The following is a 19,844-nucleotide window of genomic DNA, read 5'->3' as shown; positions in this document are numbered from 1 at the left end:
TCACACCCCTGAGTCAATACATGTTATAATCATCTTGGCAGTGATTACAGCTGTGAGTATTTCTGGGTAAGTCTCTAAGAGATTTGCACACCAGGATTGTTTAATATTTACCCGTTTATTATTTTCAAAATTCTTCAAGCTCTGGTTAATCATTGCTAGACAACCATTTTCAAGTCTTGCCATAGATTTTCAAGCTGATTTAAGCCAGAACTGTAACTCGGCCACACAGGAACATTCACTGTCTTCTTGTTAAGCAACTCCAGTGTAGATTTGGCCTTGTGTTTTAGGTTAATGTCCTGCTGAAAGGTGAATTCATCTCCCAGTGTCTGTTGGAAAGCAGACTGAACCAGGTTGTCCTCTAGGTTTTGGCCTGTGCTTAGGGCCATTCCTTTTTTTTTATCCTGAAAAACTCCCTAGTCCTTAATGATGACAAGCATATCCATAACATGATGCAGCCACCACTATGCTTGAAAATACAGAGAGTGGACTCAGTAATGTGTTGTATTGGATTTGCCCCAAAGATAACATTTTGTATTCAGGAAATAAGGAAATTGCTTTGCCGCATTTTTTGCATTATTACTTTAGTGCCTTGTTGCAAACAGGATTTATGTTTCTGTACAGAATTCCTTATTTTCACTCTGTCAATGTTGATCCATCCTCAGTTTTCTCCTATCACAGCCATTAAACTCTGTAACTGTTTTAAAGTCACCATTGGCCTCATGGTGAAATCCCTGAGTGGTTTCCTTCCTCTCCGACAACTGAGTTAAGAAGGACGTCTGTATCTTTGTAGTGACTGGGTGTATTGATCCACCATCCAAAGTGTTATTAATAACTTCACCATGCTCAAAGGGATATTCAATGTCTGCATATTATTAATTTTTTACCCATCTACCAATAGGTGCCCTTCTTTGCGAGGCATTGGAAAAACCATAATTTAATCTCTCCTCAGGGCACATTCCTAAACCTCCCCAAATCTCTCCGTTTCCCTCAATACTCATCAGCAGTAAACGCTACTGATTTTTCTGTCTATACACGTTAGAATTGGAAAAAKCAGTGACTTAAGTGACTTTGAGTGTGGTGTGATTGTCGGTGCCAGGCACGCCAGATCCAGTGTCTCAGAAACGGCCGCCCTCCTGGGCTTTTCACGCAAGAATGATGAGACAAACAAAAAAAAACATCCAGTCAGTAGTAMTCATGTGGTCGAAAACAGCTCGTTGATTAGAGCGATCGAAGTAGAATGGCAAGAATTGTTCAAGCTAACAGGCAGGCCACAAACAGACAAGTAACAGCGCAGTACAACAGRGGTGTGCAGAATGGCATCTCGGAACGCACAACTCATCGAGCCTTGTCACGGATGGGCTATTGCAGCAGACGACAATACCGGTTCCACTCCTGTCAGCTAAAAACAAGAAGAAGCGGTTCCAGTGGGCACGCGATCACCAACGCTGGACAAMTGAGGAGTGGAGAACCATCATGGAACATGACAGTGAGTTCAGTTTACTTGAGTGGCCTGGTCAGTCACCTGACCTCAACCTGATAGAGCATCTTTGGAGTGAGATGGAACGGGCTGTTGGCAGCATGAACGTACCGCCGTCCAATCTGCAGCAACTGTGTGATGCCATTGCGTCAGCATGGATTAACATCCATGTGGAACGTTTCCGATACATCATAGAATGCCCCAAAMAATTCAAGCTGTTCTGGAAGCAAAGAGGGTACTACCCGTTACTAGTTGGGTGTACCTAATGAACTGTAGAACTGCAGTTCACCACTGTGTGGCTACGCTCATTGAGAGACATGCGAGGGTTGGATATCCTCCTGTGGGTAGCATCTGGCAGTGATCGTCTGAGCTCTGACACTTATTCCAGAAAGTTCCTCATAGGGTTTTCTCTCCATTCAGTTACTTTTTTATGGGGAAATTAATGTTGGCTTTTTATTGTATGTAGTTCAATGAGTGTGGGATTAAATGATATTTGTATTTAAATGGACCTATTCTAACAGTGAAATGTAAGTTTATTTGTCACATGCACAGGATATAGAAGGTGGAAACTGTACAGTGAAATGGTTACTTGCATATTTGCATAGCAGCAATATAAAAAATAGTGTCCGGATAAAAATATTTTATAAATATTTGTAATTATTAGATGATGCTTACCCAGACACACTTCTCTAAATGTATGGGTCCTGTGAAAGAAAATGCTATAACCACCTCCCTGCCACATCTAGCTGTGGATGGGTCACTATTGTCTAGACATGTACACATGTTCCAGTCATACAATAGATTGCCTTAATCACCTCCAGACACACCTGGCTAACTTGATGAGTCATGTAATTATCTGGCGAAGTGAAGTATTTTGTTTAGACATGTAGCTAGCTAGCTAAACAATGAACCATAATCCTAACCCATACTACTAGCAATGCAAACAGATTGTCATAGCTAGCCACCATGCATGAACTGCTGTAGTATGAATCTGCAGGTAGCTAAAACTAACCAACTAGGTTCAACGTTAGCTAGCTAGCTAACATTAGGCTACAACTAAATCAAATCAAATGAAATGTTATTTGGCACATGCGCCGAATACAACAGTGAAATGCTTACTTACAAGCCCTTAACCAACAATGCAGTTTTAAGAAAAATAAGTGTTTAAGTATTTACTAAAATAAACTGAAGTAAAAAATAACTAAAATAAAAAAATAAAAAATAGAAAAATAACTAATATTTAAAGAGCAACAATAAAATAACAGTAGCGAGGCTATATACAGGGGGTACCGGTAACTAGCAATGCTAATAGCTTTCTGAGATACTAATAATATTACTACACAGATCATACACGTGACGTTAGCTAGCGATCCAGCAAGCTATTGTTCGCCAGCTAGATAACAGTACGCCTTAATTTACAATGAAATCGACTTTCTGACTAAATTAAAAACGTATAATATCTGAAAATGTAGCTAGACTCTTACCCGTATACATAGAGGAAGGCTTCACGGCAGACTTGAACCCCTGTAAACTGTGTTTTGTTTGTACAGCTTGTTTGACCCACATTGTGTCAAGTCACTCCAGTTCACACTGACCATGTTGAGAAAGTAGTCCATCACAACTTTTTCCCACTGATCTTTGTCAATAGCGCCTGCTAAATTTTGGCAGCAATGTTGTCGAGAGCAGTAGCAACACTTTTGCAGATCTCCATGGCTAACGTTATATCTTTCAAAACAGCCGCAGTAGCAAGGATTATCTACACATACTGAGCAGCTCATGTTATAGACAGAAGCATACTACATGGCAGACCAATCCGAACTCATCRCTCGGCATTTCCAACCCATCCATTATCTCAGCTTTTTCCGTGGCTAAACCAACTCGGCTCGAAGTTTTAACAATTGTATTCCTATTTACAGATGGCATACAAGTTTGTTAGAAGGCATTTCTGCCCAAAAACGCATTTTGATTTAAAAAAAAAAAATGGTTTATGCGCAAATGCCTCTCCTGTGAAGTAGCTACATATGCCTAGCTTCCTGAAACGGGTCACATAATATTGCTTAAAGGTTAGAAGTTAGAATCCTAGGTCCAGTTTCCCGGACCCAGATTAAGCCTTTCATGGGCTTAAAAATCACTTTCAATGAAGATTCTCCGTTGACCATATGCTTTTTAGTCCAGAAGTAGGATTGTTTAGTATGGGTGCGGGAAACCAGTCCTTAGTGCCTGAAGACAAATGCAGTTGTATGTTTGTGGGGTCAGTCATCTGTAAGAGAAGTCTCATATTCAGGCCATCTGCCCACTCTTTAATCTGACCTAGGATCAGGTCAGTTGTGACCTGTTGTAAATTAGCCCCCCACCTCCCTTCCTTTGACTGACGACGGTGGTGTATGTGTCGCTCAACCCATGTGGACAGTCATTCATTGTTTGATTACGGTCCTGTTAGAAAGAGAGAAAGTAGTCTGATTTTTCCCCTTTTACTTTCATAATGAGAATTCAGCCGTAACAGTGGTAGAAGGGTTGTGGACTTGAAGTACTGTGAGTTCCAAGGTGGAATGCAACCAAGGGAGCCTCATAGGTCACCTGATGACAGTTTTTATCATTATAAATTGACATTATAAGACCTGTATCACCCCAGGCCACTGTTAAAACTGCCAAAGAGCCCAGATAACACACTTCATACACCACAACACTCTGGAAGGTTCTCAAAGGCATGTGTACGCACACAAAGTGAAATAATTTAACAATGTTTTTCACACTTTATATTAATTGATCAAATATTTGCTTTAATTCTCACATATAAATATTGCAATTGTAATTGAACTTCATCCCAAGAATATTACAATAATTTCTAACAAAGTGTAACCTTTCATCATTTCACTTCTATATTGAATGGATAGGCCCATATACTGTATATATCAATTGATATAGAACAGAGTACAAGTCCATATACCTTTGGGAAATAAAAGGACCCACATGAGATGGGCAGGGCTGTTGTGAAAGTGAAACTTTCACCCATCCATTAGAAAGCATTTTTTCTCTCCTTCGACTGTCGCACCATGAAAAGCGTTCTTGCGTTCTTGCGCTCCGGGAGGTCGATGAGCGCTTCTTGAGAACTCTGTTGAAGTTATAGCGACGCAGGGAAGCCCTGAAGTTCCAACTGGAGCAATTACGTTCTTTCATCTGGGAATAGTTTATGAACGGGAAAATCACCTGCCCGAGATGAGCTATGCAGAAGGAAGCAGATATTTGTACAGCAAAATGTGTTGTGTAGGTGAGTGGCAGAAATATAAATACTGACATGGGGAAGGGTTACGCAAAGTAGGCGTTCCCCACGCTGGTTCTAGTCCTACAGTAGTAAATATGATCACATGTAATACAAATGGAGTTACTGGTAATAATTGAAGTTTATAATTGAAGTTTAATATATGGTATAGGGCCCTGTGTTTTGCGCAATCATTTGACATAGCAAGATTTGTTCCTGTATTTTAAACCTAATCCCGAAATGAGAATTACACCAAAAAATGCAAACAATTGTCTAAGGATGGTGCTGTAGGACCGTCATATAAAAAAGGGTTCAAAAACAGACATGTAACATGATAGAGAAAAACACAGGGCCCTACAACATGATAGTTAATATAGTATTATTTTCACTTGATAGTTTCCATTTCCYAGTGAAAATGTTGATACCTCAAGTGTGTTGTTGATTAGGCTCCTCTTTCTTTCAATGAATGACCATATACATCTTGGGCAACTGACTGGATTCAGAATGTGTGGTATAATTCTCAAATAAATACATATTAGTAGCATGTGAGATTTGTGAATGGGGGAGAAAGCGTACGAGACTTGATTAGCTGTCTCTTTTTTAGTGTTACAGTTAAACTCGTCCTGGATTCCAGTTATATAACGGCGGATGTTTTGCTGATTGCCTCCAGCTGTCTCATGTCCATCTCGCTTCCATATGTGTTTAAAGTAGAACACTGAAGGAACTCTTACTCCCCAGCTCTCACTCAAATCACACATGGCTACCATCATGGGCTTTGGCAAGCCTCTCCAATGGGGTGGGTCTTCTTGACCCACACGAATATTACACGTGAATTAGGCCAGCTATTTGTTCTCTATGCGTGGGAACTGCCTACAGGTCAAACTGTTAACAGTTTAGTATTAGTCTATTGTAATTTATAACTACTCCAGTATATACGTGTACAAATAATAATGCACTTTTTTATTCCGCTCTAACACAGTTCACAGGTTGTTATTGCACTCTGGGTGTGACATGGCAGCTGGGTAATATGCAGATTGAGTGACTGAGGGAGGGGTTTATTTGGGTAGGGATAGTGCGCTGTGGATTACTCACCCTGACTGGATTAAGCAATGTCCCGACAGTTAGGATCAAGGGTGTCATTCAGCTATTATAACTATTACTGTTTTAGAGACACTGATGACGAGTAGTGTCTTAAGTAACACTTCCAGTTCATTGTCACTATCTACAACCCAGTTTTAGAGTATTCAGTGGGTATGGAGTCTAGCTGTGTATCCCCTTCCATAAATGCACTCTGAGAGGGTCTGAATAGCACCATCATTATATTAGCTTTTTCATACATTTCTTTTTGTGTGATTTGAAATGTCTACTGTATGCAGGATTGGCAAGTTTTCATTACTCTGTTTTTATTGTTCATTTTTCATAATAACTAGATCCAGGAGTTTTCCTTCTCACCATGTAACTTGACTATAACTGWCTTATATGGAGCCCAGAGTTTATCCTGGTTAGGTCATGGCCACAGAAACAAAAGTATAGCAACGTAATAACAAGGCCAGGAAAAGTCACTCTGTCCTCATTGTGCTTTGTTGCCATCTAGTGTTCACTCCGTGAACTTTCTATTCTTATCTCCCTCCAGAGGAGAACCACTGTTTTCCTTTCTCTCTGAAGTTAGTCAATCATGGAAGACACAGCTCCCCGTCTAAAAATATAGCCGTGAGTAATATAAGTAAAATAACCCAGCCACAGGCGCAGGAAGCTACCGAATGTTTGGAGATGTTGCCACAGCAACCCCTCTCATGTTCCTCTTTTTCCACATTCAAATGTACCGTCGGTCAGATAATTCTCGATTCAGCCCTCCACTAATGTTCATCAAATATGGAACCAGTAATAATGATTTTTGAAGGGATAGGGAATGAAGTGAGAGTGATGTTTTGACAGGTATTCTCAGTGGCAATTTTTGCATACTTTAAATAAAGCGTCTGTTGCCCTCAGTCGAAAAGTATTGTTTGTAATGAGTGCATCGGCTGGTGTAGTATGATACCATRTCCAATAGAGGGAGACCGGGTGTTGTATTGTACAGGTACCGTACCTACACCTTGATTAAACAGACTCACTTTTCTAATTCACAGATGTGGGGCTTTCCACCATGGCTCCAGGAGCGGTAGACTAATTAGCCATTTTTAACCTCAGCTGTCAGGGCTAATCCATTCCGTGTTGAGTCGGAGTTAAATTGGGCTTACAGCTTCATCTTTTGGTCTAATTCTGACTATGACGTCTCATCCTGCTACAGGGATTTAGATCTGTGAAGATAATGTCGGCCAGCGAGTGAGCCATTCCATAACTGCGGCAGCGACCCCCTCATGTCCTGTTAAACAGATAGAAAAAGTGCAACAAAGACGGGACAATATGTCTGTTGATCTTTATGACTATTTCAAAGGTACACTGTGCTGTAGTTCCTTTGATTTCTACTTCTTTGTGAGACACAGCTGACCCAAACTGGGTGTGCTCACACACACACACGCACACACACACAGTCAGGAACAAGGTGTATTCCACTTGTTCCTCTTGGTTTTATTTTATTAACATTCCCGAATACACGCTCCCACTTGCATTGGGCTGGAGTGACAGGACAGTGGGAGGGAGAGAGTCAGTGAGCGCTAGGTATCCTGAGGGAGGCTGATGTCCCTCTAAAGGAGGGGTGAGGCTGTTCCCTTCTCTGGAATGAGGGGCGTTAACACCTACCCTCCTCTTCCTCCCCTCTTTCCACCTTTTCTCTCTCCATGAGCTCAAGACTTTCTAAATCGTGACGGCCGTATTTTCTGTTCTGTTCAATCTCTGTTTTCCTAATGTTCCCTGTGACTACAGACCGATTGTCTCAGTCAACGATGCTTGACCTGATGATTTTTACAGATGAACTTGACATGAGCCATATACTGTACAAATGCTCATATGGAGAGCGTAATGGCTTTGACATTCCAACATTGAAGGGCCGGGCAATAGCATTGCATTTATGTGACCGTTTACAGTTGCGAACGAGTTCAAACAGAAAGGGTGTGGCCGCAATAGTGTTGRGATTATCTTATGTTATCTTCTGTTAACTTCGGGTGGTTCTCCATTCCTCTCCCCTTGAACTCTGGGTTAGAATGTCTGCGGGGGACACTTTTCTATCGCTGCAGGAGTAGGCCTACCTCTCCGGAGGTTTTGCAATGGAGAACGGAAACAAACCTTTCTTATTGGATACGTTTTGAAGGTCACTCCACGTTTCAGTCCGTTTTGTGCCTCATGAACACGACCCTGGTTGATTATGACTGTGATGCTTATCTCTGCTGAGTTGAGATAGCGGAGGGAGTTGGAGTGAGCAGGGTTGAGTACCATGAGAAGCTATTTGAAATGGAACCTAGTTGTTTTCTATTTGAAATGGAAAACAACTACTGTACCACTGTTGATTTTGGATAAAAATCACAATTTCCGTCAACCCAATTTGATAGATCTTTCAGAAACAAGGACGTAGTATTATGGGAACTGTTCAGAGGATTCACAGTGATATAGACGTGTTTGCTGTTTTCATCTGGGACTTTCTGCAGATGCATAGGCTTGCGGGCATATTCTTTTCTACTTAGTATGGAGATGAATACACAACTGATAGTGTGGGATGCTGACTCGTTTTGACATCGGACAAACGTCTGACAAAGTTTGGCTTTGTAGGGTCTCTAAGTTCTTTGAATATACACGAGCCTTGAAATGAAACATTGGGCATACAAATTAGAAGGGTGGATCCAGGAGGTCTCCCCCTCTTCCCCCCCACCAGAATGATCCATCCACATCATCCACATATAACCTAACGTAGTAGGCGTAAAATAAACGCATAAGCGGAGTTTCCACTTCTGGCTTGATCCCTGAAAACTGGATGCATCTGGTTGTTGGGAACTCCGCTAAGGGTGTCCACATATGAAGCCCAGTCAGTGTGGGAACACATGAGGAGAACCCCCCAAGACACTCTACTTGAATCTGTCCCCGTTCTAGCAWTGAGAGAACCTCAAGCATGTCATTTAGAGAAAGAGAGAAAGAAAATCTCTTCATGTTTTCAACAGTCTTTCTGTTTTTAAAAGGCCAAGCGTTCCATCTGGTTTAGATGATGGCACATGAGGGAGCAGGGTTATAAGCATGTGTAGACCTTAATGATACATCCTTTCTTTGGAGCGTCTTTGGCGAAAAACTGTTTCATGAGTAAGATTTTCCACGGTATCTCTGACGTTGGCTGCTCTTTTCAGTTTGGGCCTTCCTGTGACATTCCACATTTCCCGTTGTTATGCCCCCCTGGGCTTGGTATTGTTATGTGTGAAGTACCTAACACCCTGGTTTTGGTACAGTGCCTTRGGGAAATATTCAGACCCCTTGACTTTTTCCACTTTTTGTTACGTTAACCTTATTCTAAAATGGATTAAATACAAAAAATCCTCAGCAATCTATACACAATAACCCATAATGTTAAAGCGAAAACAGGTTTTAAGAAATCTTTGCAATTTATTAAAGATACAAAACATATCTTATTTACATACTGTAAGTATTCAGACCCTTTGCTATGAGACTCGAAATTGAGCTRAGGTGCATCRTGTTTCCATTGGTGATCCTTGAGATGTTTCTACAACTTGATTGGAGTCCACCTGTGGTAAATTKKATTGATTGGGCATGATTTGAAAAGGTGCACACCTGTCTATATAAGGTCCCACAGTTGACAGTGGATGTCAGAGCAAAAACCAAGCCATGAGGTCGAAGGAATTGTCCGTAAAGCTCCGAGATAAGATTGTGTCGGGGCACAGATCTGCGGAAGGGTAAACATTTCTGCAGCATTGAAGGTCCCCAAGAACACAGTGGTTTCCATCCTTCTTAAATGGAAGAAGTTTGGTAACACCAAAACTCTTCCCAGAGCTGGCCGCCCGGCTAAACTGAGCAATCGGGGAAGAAGGGCTTTGGTCAGGGAGGTGATCAAGAACCCTATGGTCACTCTGACAGAGCTCTAGAGTTCCTCTGTTGGGATGGGAGAACCTTCCAGAAGGARAGCCATCTCTGCAGCACTCCYCCAATCAGCTCTTTATGGTAGASTGGCCAGACGGAAGCCACTCCTCAGTAAAAGGCACATGACAGCCCSTTTGGAGTTTGCCAAAAGGCACCTAAAGACTCTCAGACCATGAGAAACAAGATGCTCTGGTATCAGACCAGAAACRAAGATTGAARTCTTTGGCCTGAATGCCAAGCATCATGTCTGGAGGYAACCTGSCACTATCCCTACGGTGAAGCATGGTGGTGGCAGTATCATGCTGTGGGATGTTTTTCAMGGACTGGGAGACTAGTCAGGATCGAGGCAAAGATGAATGGAGCAAAGTACAGAGAGATCCTTGATGAAAATCTGCTCCAGAGTGCTCAGGACCTTAGACTGGGGCGAAGGTTCACCTTAAAACAGGACAACGACACTAAGCACACAGCCAAGACAATGCAAGAGTGGCTTCAGGACAAGTGTCTGAATGTCCTTGAATGGCCCAGCCAGAGCCTGAACTTGAACCCGATCTAACATTTCTGGAGAGACCTGAAAATAACTGTGCAGCAACGRTCCCCATCCAACCTGACAGAACTTGAGAGGATCTGCAGAGAAGAATGGGAGAATGGGAGAAACTCCCCAAATACCCAAGAAGACTTGAGGCTGTAAACGCTGCCAAAGGTGCTTCAACAAAGTACTGAGTAAAGGGTGTGAATGCTTTTGTAAATGTGATATTTCATATTTTTTTAATATATTTTTATATAAATTAGCAAACATTTCTAAAAACCTGTTTTTGCTTTGTCATTATGGGGTATTATATGTAGATTGATGAGGGGAAAAAACAGTTTAATCAATTTTAGAYTAAGGCTGTAACGTAACAAAATGTGGAAAAAGTCAAGGGGTCTGAATACGAATGCACTGTATGGAGAAGGGTGAAGTTGGCCCTTGACAATGATCTTGGGGCAGTTTTGCATTTRCCCCATGAATTGTTAGGGTTCAGAATGGGGGGAGCGGAAGCTGATCCTAGATCTGCACCTAGGGGAAACTTCACACCGGAGCTGTTCGTATCGTTATGTCACACCGCTGAAGAGAAGTGCCTAACATTGGTGTTCAAACCTGTGAGGGGAAAGCCCTTTGCCACCACACGGCAGTGTTGACCTTCAGGTATAAAATACTGTGCGGTCCAGTATGTCAAGCTATTTACAATCCAGTGACAAGCTATCATGATCTATACAATAAGCTACACCCAAGATGRACCTCTGCTCATACAACTTGTTTTTTATGTGATGTGGCAGATGACGTGATTGTGATTTGTATGGCCAGATTTGTCACATATCAGCTTCTTGCAAGCTTACCAATCCTCGCTGTGTGGGCCGGGGGGTAAGGGTGTGTGTTTGTTTGGGGTGGTGGGCTAGGATATTTAGGTTAGGACTTTGGCCCAGTGCACCAGCCAGCAGAGAGGAGATCGCAGACACATTCCAACAGCTCATCACATGCCCTGCTCTCAGTCAGCAACCTATCAGCTGTATAAGCAGTAGTCCATATGATCAAATTCCTTTCACTTCACCTCTTTTCTAGCTCTCTTTCCACCCCATGCACYTTGACATTTGATTCCATGAACTCACTTTGTTGCAGAAAACTCTCAACCCGTTTTAAGATATCAGTAGCGGTGAACGTGTTGTGGTCTCACCTATAACGGGTTTAACAGACGACTGTATTTTGGTTACATTAGATGTTGAGAGTCTATATACCAGCATTCCCCATATGTGTGGGCTGGCAGCCCTAGTTCACTATTTGAGAGACAGAGCTACTAACAAATACCCACCAACAAACTTTATTCTGGAGCTGACTATTTCAGGTTTGATGATGAATACTACCTCCAAACGAATGGAACATCGATGGGCTCCACATTCGCTCCGAGCTATGCTAACCTTTATGTGGGTCTTTTTGAAGAACGTTTTGTTAATAATGAAAACGAAAATCCATTTTTGAGTAAAGTCCTGAAGTGGTATCGATATATTGACAAAACATGTTTGTATATGGGGAGTAACGGGAGAAGAGCTGTCAGACTTTACGGCATTACTCAATGACATTGACCCCAATCTCAAATTCACTATTGAATGTGACACTAAACGTGTTCATGACCTCGATATGTGGATTCAGAAATCAAATGGAACCCTGTTTACAACTCTGTATAGAAAAGAAACGGACAGAAATACTCTATTACAGGGGGACAGCTTCCACCTTGAGCCATTAAAAAGAGGACTTCCAAGAAGCCTGTTTTTCAGACTGCGCCGTATATGCCACTCCACAGAGGACTATCTAGAAAAAGCAGCGACGATGCGCAATAGGTTTCTAAGAAGAGGGTATTCTCCACAATGTYTGGATGAAGCTCTTCATTTGGCATTAGGGAAAACACGAGACGAACTGCTACAAAAAAGACCCACTAGAGCTAAAGAACACTCCGTAATGTTCACAACTACATATACTTTGAGATATACTTTGAGATGCGGTCAAGAAACACTGGCATGTTTTATCGTCGAACCCAGATTTGCCTGCTGAATTTAAGAATCCACCACTTATTGTATATAGGAGAGGTCGCAATTGCCACGATTAATTGGTCCATGGCAACTGCCAGCCACAAAAGAAAATCAGCCAGGTTATTTTACGCCCTCTTCCAAATGGTAGCTACCGTATAAATGCAGAGTGCAACAGTATGATGAAGTGAATAGTTCTGCCACCCACATACAGGAAAACGGATCCACATAAATGACATTATTAATTGCTTCACCACCCATTTTATCTGCATTATTAAATGCCCATGTGGCCTATGCTATGTAGGTAAAACCTCTCGTTCTCTCAAACAGAGAATCAGTGAACATAACAGTTCAATCAGGAGAAACGACAGGGATAAATTATCCAGTCGCAGTACATTTTAATGACCTAAAACATGACATGTCTACCTTTTTAGATTTTGTGGCATAGAGAAGGTTATGATATCAGACAGGGGAGGTGATATAAATAATACTCTGAGTAAAATGGAATGTTTTMGGATTTTCACCCTCCAGACATTATTTCCTAAAGGTCTTAATGATGAAATGCCTTTGTATGTTACGTTGTAAATGTGAACATGAATTATGCCCCTATTACAGATTACTCTGATGTTTTTCTTGCGACGTACCCAATGATTCATGAAAACTTGCTCGGTAGGTCGATGTCCTCATTGTGGTTTTAAAGACGTGTTTAATACGTTTTATGTACACACTTTATTCAAATATTTAAGAAATGCATATTGTTATATTAGGTGGCACTTATTTGTTTTTCCTTCGCCTCCAACGCTATTCGATGCATCGAACGGATGTGGGTGGGGCTAGGTCTACCTTTGGGCGCAAATTTTTTTTTAAACGCACAAAACCTTTTACAAAGGCCGTGAGGCCGATACGTAAAGCTTATTTAAAGATCAGCGATACTATCAAGAGCAGTGTGCGGGTTCCTTCTTCTTTTTTCTCTGCTAAGCACATATAAATCAATGACATCATATATGAATCCTTTATTTCACATGCTACACCATCCAAACTCCCCTGTGAGAGGTGATCATATGAGTCCTCCGTGTTTTTATGTATAGCCTCCAGCACTGTCGAATGTGCGATTATGAGTGTGTTGTTATTACTGTTCTCTTCCCTTCTGTGTCTTGGACTGTACAGTATTATGGTATTGGCTTGCCCTCCTTAATTCCTGTTCTTGCCTAGACGTGTGGAAGTACACTAAGCTATTATTTAAGGTGTGCCTCTCCACAACTTGCTAATTTTGTGAACTTAGTGTTTGAATAAAACAAACACACACATCCTGACAAATCAACTGCTTCGTGTTCAAACAAGAGGCCTTAATAACCTCACATTGGAAAGAAAAGTTTTTTTTTTTTTTTTTTACATCCTTCCTAATGTGATGTCAGACAGAGTGTGGAAATGAGATGCATACCTCCTAGAGGGCTAGGATTTACCAGGGCCTGTTGGTCACACCCTGTGGCATTGGTTTGGGTGTAAGCACACTACAGTTCTCATAGGGGGTTAGACCACAATGAAGGGACCTTAGTGAAGCCCCAAAATATACAGGACTAGGAACCCTCAAGGGTATACTACAAAGCAGATTCAAGGAGTGAGTTAAATATTGTCATAGAAGTCAAATACAAATGTTTGAAAGATCTTGAAAGGGGTATGGTTTACTCTAATTGATTCAATAATCAAAAATGCATATTTAAGTCGAGTTTTTTTTAATGAAGCCAGCTTACTTTGTCCATCAAAGTAAGCTGGCTAACTCCTTGATCCTACTTTGCAGTATACCCCCCCCTGTTCTTCCCTGGGTCTGTCTTCAGTGTATTTTGTGTCTTCCCATGTTATTATGAGGGAATGAGACACCAAAACAAGTCCGCACTGATGTCCTCACTGATATAGTGTCCGATCAGTTATCTGAATGGTCATCTCTGGGTTAGAGGCTGATAAAGGACTCATCATCCTAATCGCTGGCGTAAGGATGCTAGCTGGTTGTAGAGGAGTTGTGCTGGAATGCTTCTGTAAAGTCTTCACAGGTGAGTGTAGAGTTTGAGGAAATCAGGTCTGTGAGCGTACATGAGTGTTCATGCTGGTGTAGTTAAAGGGACGAACAAAACACACGCACACACACACACACACACACACACACACACAACACACACACACACACACACACACACACACACACACACACACACACACACACACACTGTCAGGCCTTCAGCATAGCAGAAGGAATAAGTACTCCTTCACTACTTGTCTAGTTCGAGAATCTACATGTCCTTAGATGAGAGTATAGCTGGTACTGTATAGTCTTGTTGAGGGTTGGGTCATGGCTGATCTCTCTGTGTGTGTGGGTGCCAGAGTAGCCCTTCCTTCAGCCTACCCCTCTTCCTCATCACACCGAGTAACACCCACAGCTCTCTCAGGAATGCCATGAGTAGGCAATGATTCATATTGGTGTGTGTGTGTTAAAAAGTAATTAGAAATCGATGGAGACATTGAACAGTGTTCTAAAATAATATGAAATAATATATCAAACCGGAAAACAATATTGCGTTAATTATTCCGGTGCCATTCTTCGTTATTGCTTATACAGCCATCGTAACGAAGTAGAATGATTCAGGCTGCGTACTGTACTGTTGTGTAAACGAAGGTAAGATGACGAGTAAAAGTGTATGCAGGTGGTGTATTTTATGGCACAACGGGCCTGCTGGCCACCACACCTCGTCCGATCACTCACTCTCTCTCCCTGCCCCCCTTCCTGCTCACACCAGCCACACCAATATGACGGGGCAGAGGAAGGGGTGTGGCCGAGCCTCGCCCACCACAATGTCCTCCAAACACACAGGCAGGTATCATAGTGTACAGATCAGCACAAGGACAGGCCCAGACACCGTACCCCACAGGCATAACTTATTGCGAAAGGAGGAGAGGAAGAAAAAACGTAACGGGAAGGAAAGAAAAGAAAAGAAGAGCTCATACGGTGATAGAGCGAGAGAGGAACAAATCGTAGTCTAGATCGAAAGCGCAGACTGGATCTTAGCAACGCGACTGCATGAGTGAAAGGGGGACTGAGGAATTTTTAAGAGGAAAAAGAGCAGGAGAGAGAAACGTTATAGCCACCGACAGAAACCGTGTGGTGACAAAGCGGTCACATAGAGCGCGTTAGAGGGCACGTTTGATTCATTCATTCGGAGTTGAGTGGCATCATGAGCGGTCAGCAACAGCGATACAGGAACTTATCGACAGATAACAGTGGTGGCAGGGATGGAAGGGACAGGGTGCCCTCAGACGAAAGCTACTACCAGGGGATGCTCAAATCTACGGACGGCAGGAAAGGTACCAGTACGACAGCATTCACCTAGGAGGCTATGTGTCATAGACGTTAATTAACAGTACATGAAAAGTTTGGTTCTATAGGTACGCGTATGACAGTGTTCACTTAGACAGTGTGTGTCATAGACACCTAGACTTTCTGTGTCAAATAGGTTCATATGAAAAGTTTGCCTCTGATACTATGGTTCATGTTTGCGCAAGGGAGAGGGTTAAAATGCTGGGTGTTTTTTTTTTTTTTTTTCTGTGAAAGGAAAAGTTTTACTGCTGTAGTTACAGGTTTGGACCATTTTCATATCCCTGCACAGACAAGTCTCTTCAGAGGTTCAAGTCGGTGCCTGATTGGCTAGTCTGTGAAATAATGAGCCCCTTCATGATGCTAAGATACATACCAACTGTCCGTGTCAATTTACATTGAAAGAGGACTTGTGGCTTCCACTGTGAGCCTTTTATTGTATTTTTTTGTATTTATTATGGATCCCCATACTCTTCCTGGGGTCCAGCAAAATGAAGGCCGTTCATACAATTTTAGAAACATTACAAAACATTCACCGATTTCACACCAGACTGTGTGCCCTCAGGCCCCTTTTTAGTGCACTCTCAATTACAGTTTGAGCTTTCTCTAATCATCGTCTATGGGGTTTCCCCTTCTCTTAAGTGTCAATTCTGAGGATACGTTTAGATTTAAAAGGAAGTTTTTTTTCTTCTGTAATGTTCTCTGTCTCTCCAGTGGTCCACATTGTGACCAGGAGTGGACACTCCCACTAATCTAACGCATCCCACCCTAGTGGTCAGCGAACCCATTCACAAAATGTGGGGGAGAAATGGAGGGGATGAAATCTCAGCAGGCCTATACATTGTTGATCAAACTCCTATAGAATGGACCAAAAAACATTCCTTATTAACCCAGGACACGTCAACGGTTGACTATCCAGGCGAAAAAGGAGAAAGGAGCACTCTGTTTCTGCATAGATCTGAAATATTTATGTACGGTACACAAAACAGGCTCCCGTTTGTGTCCCGTAAATGTATATCTTTTTTGTTTTCTTTATTGTCCTGGATAGTCACCCATTGAAATGTCCTGGGGTAAAGATAGTTTTTTGGGGGAATTTCAAGTCCCTCAGTCGAGCACTCGACTCCCTTTTCCGTTTAAGCTGGGCTGAGGCACGCTTGGGTGTACCTTTTTGTCTTACTGAATGACATTTTCTTACTTGCTCATTCACTTCTGGTTATTTCATAGAACAGTAGAGTACTAGTCATATGCAAATTGGTTAATGGTCAATTATGTATCAAGTGCTGAGAGTGATTCACTCAGGAGGACCTATTAGATTGCCACTTTTTACGATGGGTTGAAACGATCCTTTGTCCTGCAGTGGATCAAGGAGATGGCTCAGAGTAAAGGAGGTAGGACCCTTCGCCCCTTTTACCTTTGTGATCACTGTGTTTGTCTTTGGCAGTATACAATGGAGTTTAAYTAGTTTGTCTTAGCCTGAGTCATGACTGCGGCGGTGTGTGTGCTGGTTGCAAGCTGGACACTGCTGCTGGACTAACACAGGTATTTGGAATTTACATTAGTTGAATGACCACAGGTCAAGGTGCAGGGTTTGTCCAGGATTATGGGACCTTTGCAAAACGTCCTAAATTTGATTTGTTTTTATGCCAGCAATCAACCAATCAGGATTGCCCTCGCATTGTCGCTTTATTGATGAACGACAGAGAATGACAGAGGTCAAAGTTGCGTCAGTCTCCAGGCGCACACACACACACACACCCTACGGTTGCCACGGCAACGTGTTTCCATAACACAATAGCAACCTGGCGCACCTTAAAATACTAAAACGTAGCCTGCGGGTTCAGTTTGTGGTCGCAGTGAATCAGCACTGCCTTCAACGTTGTACTTTGGTTCGGCAGGGCGTTGCACTATGCAGAAATCGCTCTGCCATTTCCTGGTTGCTGAAACTCTTAATAGTTCGCCTAATTTCACTTTATGTGACGAAATAAGCTAGTTTAGTGCAGAGAATCATTGTACCATCTAAACCGCTGTGAAACGTATTTACCATAACCATGCATATTGTTGTTTCAGCTGTTTGAAGCTGGTGTACAAAACCAAAAATAAAAGACTCAAAAGCAACACTTAAGAATGGGAAGCATAGAAATACAGTTTCTTAGACTTGCTTTCAGGTAGAATGAGAGTTGTATAACTCGCAATTCTATGTGACTTGGTCGGGTCGGCCAAAAAGTTACATATTACCACTTTAAGGGAAAATTCCCCCCAAAAATGCAACTTCGTATTCATAATCTCCAGCACCACCCCAACATCAACATATGTGAAAATGGCCATTTAAATGATTTTTTTTGTGAGGAAGGTAAGTGTTTCCAATGACATCATTGGTGTGCATCGTGTGATTTCTATCGTGTGATTAGGCATTGCCTACTAATTGTCTACTAATTGGTTGATGATGTCATTGGAAACATTTTATCTTCCTCTATCTTTATTTACTACAAAACATAGAAACGCGCCGTTTTCACATAATGTCGATTTTGGGGTGGTGTTTTCCCTTTAGCTGTACGGTAGGCTTTGATGAAGAACCTTAAATGCAGTTTGTTAATGAACTATTATTCATATGGACACCCATGTCTTTTATCTGGYTAATGAGTCTTCAGTCTAATAACTCTAGTGTTATCTTCAATGCGGCGTATGACTTTATAAAGAGACCTATTGGAATTGCTATTGGATTGGCCATCAGTACTATCTCKRGTGYTATAACAAATACTATATCTCAATGGGAATTCTTTGTTTATTTTATTTGTGTATCTGTTATTTAACCCCTCTTTCAGTGAATTGGTCTGGCATGATGAATAACAGTTGGTGATATGCCTGTTGGTTGGGGAGGGTCTGTGTCTACAGTTGGTACGTCTGTGTCTGCTCTCTGCGGTATGTTTTCCAGTARCCCAGGGTAGTGGGGTGTGTCCAGGTATTTGACTGAGGGTGTGTCAATTCCACTCAGTATGGTGAGGCTGAAACCGTATCTATCTGCTAGATGGGATTATCTGCCCGTTAAGGCATCGTTGTCTTCCTCTCTGAGAGCTACCGTATCTTGTCCGGTTCAACGTGCAAAACAGTGTCCGTTACAGTATGTCGCCTATAGAGATGCTGAACACCTGTACACAGTGTAATCCTTCCACTAAGCCTCAGGCCCTGCCTGTAGTCATACCATAGTGAAAAGCATTTGCAGACACAACTAGACGATGMTGGTGTATATCTAGACACCGACTGTGCTATGATGATTTCTCGTGAGTCAGACGTGTTTAGTCCAGACGCTCTGGCATCATGTCTCACCGGGCAAGACTAATCCCATCCAATGACTTCTCTTTGTCTCGGGAGGTACAAAACGATGGCGGCATCTGGGATATTTGTTATTTTTCAGCTCCCGTTGTTCATGTTAAATGTATTTTAAATCCTTTGATCTTCTCCTTGTCCCTAATACCCTGCGACATGTTTTAATCTAGACTGAGTTTTCTCAACCCCCGTTAAAAAAATACATCAATATTACTGTATGTACTCAGAGGGTGTATCAAATATATATATATTTTTTTTTTAACCATGTCTGACGTTTGCTCTTTGTGTCTTGCAGATGAACGGGATCGAGTACAGAAAAAGACCTTCACAAAATGGGTGAACAAACACTTGATGAAGGTATGGTCACACACTACCAGAGTAGTTTTTATGTGCTCAATAACTCAGTACCTGACTCACTCTCCCTGTCTTGCTTACTTTAATGCACTCGTCACTGGTGTCAATAGTTTATACACAAAGACAATCACATGCACGCACACACACACACCGACTTATTTTTTAACCCACATCAGTTTGATTTCAATAGATTTGTTTAAATGTTGTTTCTGAGGTTTACTGGAGTTCTCACAATGACTCGTACAACATTTTCAAAATCACTATTCCTGTGTTATTATCCTTTTTTAATTTATTTTTTAACCTTTATTTAACTAGGCAAGTCAGTTAAGATCAAATTCTTATTTACAATGATGGCCTAGGAACAGTGGGTTAGAACAGTTCTGGGGCAGAACGACAGATTTTTACCTTGTCAGCTCGGGGATTCGATCTAGCAACCTTTCGGTTACCGTCCCAGCGCTCTAACCACTAGGCTACCTGCCGCCCCTTCATCAAATATC

General features: G+C 41.9%; 1 pseudogene; it reads left to right on the top strand.

Annotated features, from left to right (window-relative positions):
- LOC111958770 (plectin-like) overlaps positions 1-19,844 on the top strand; it is a 93,738-nt pseudogene that overhangs the window by 23,256 nt on the left and 50,638 nt on the right.

This window comes from Salvelinus sp. IW2-2015, linkage group LG35 (genome assembly GCF_002910315.2).
Source record: "Salvelinus sp. IW2-2015 linkage group LG35, ASM291031v2, whole genome shotgun sequence".
Lineage (NCBI taxonomy): Eukaryota > Metazoa > Chordata > Actinopteri > Salmoniformes > Salmonidae > Salvelinus > Salvelinus sp. IW2-2015.
This window is presented reverse-complemented; position numbering and strand designations above follow the sequence as displayed.